We start from the raw sequence: 1,074 nt of genomic DNA, 5'->3' as shown, positions 1-1,074 counted from the left end.
GAAAATTAAAGTGAATTAATTAAAAGAAATTTTGAAAAAATGGTAATTGATTTTCGAAAACTAAGATTGAGAAAGAAATAAAGTGATTTTTAAAAAGATTTTGAAATTGGAAATCAAAGAGATATGATTGAAAACTATTTTGAAAAAGATGTGATTAAAAAGATATGATTGAAAAGTTATGGTTTTAAAAAGATATGATTGAAAAGATATGATTGAAAAACAATTTAAAAAGATTTGATTTTTAAAATTAATGACTTGGTTAACAAGAAAAGATATGATTCAATCATTAAACCTTTCTCAACAGAAAAGGCAACATACTTGAAATGTTGAATCAAATCATTAATTGTTAGCAAGTATTTTTGAAAATGGAAAGAAATTGATTTTGAAAATATATGATTGAAAAGATATGATTTGAAAAAGATTTGATTTTGAAAAATTATGAAATCTTGAAAAAAAATTGCATTAAAAACAAAATCTTCCCTCTTATGCTATCCTGGCGTTAAACGCCCAGAATGGTATCCATTCTGGCGTTTAACGCCCAAAATGCTACCCTTTTAGGCATTAAACGCCCAGCCAGGCACCCTGGCTGGCGTTTAAACGCCAGTTTTCCTTCCTTACTAGGCGTTTTGAATGCCCAGCTTTTTCTGTGTAATTCCTCCACTGTATGTTCTGAATCTTCAATTCTCTGTATTATTGACTTGAAAAGACAAAAATTAAAAATTTTTTTGGATTTTTAATGATGAGGAAAAATAAAAATGCAACTAAAATCAAATAACAATGCATGCAAGACACCAAACTTAGAAGTTTGTATACTATTGACACTAACAAATTGAGAATGCATATGAGAAACAACAAAACACACAAAACAAGAGAATTTAAAGATCAGAGCAAGTAAATCATCAAGAACAACTTGAAGATCAATGAAGACACATGACTGAATTCAAAAAATGCAAGAAGAATAGAAACATGCAATTGACACCAAACTTAAAATGAGACACTAGACTCAAACAAGAAATATTTTGGTTTTTATGATTTTGTAAATTTTTTTGGATTTTTCGAAAATTGAGTGGAAAT

This window comes from Arachis duranensis, chromosome 4 (assembly GCF_000817695.3).
Source record: "Arachis duranensis cultivar V14167 chromosome 4, aradu.V14167.gnm2.J7QH, whole genome shotgun sequence".
NCBI classification, from domain to species: domain Eukaryota; kingdom Viridiplantae; phylum Streptophyta; class Magnoliopsida; order Fabales; family Fabaceae; genus Arachis; species Arachis duranensis.
Note: the sequence above shows the minus strand (reverse complement) of the source record.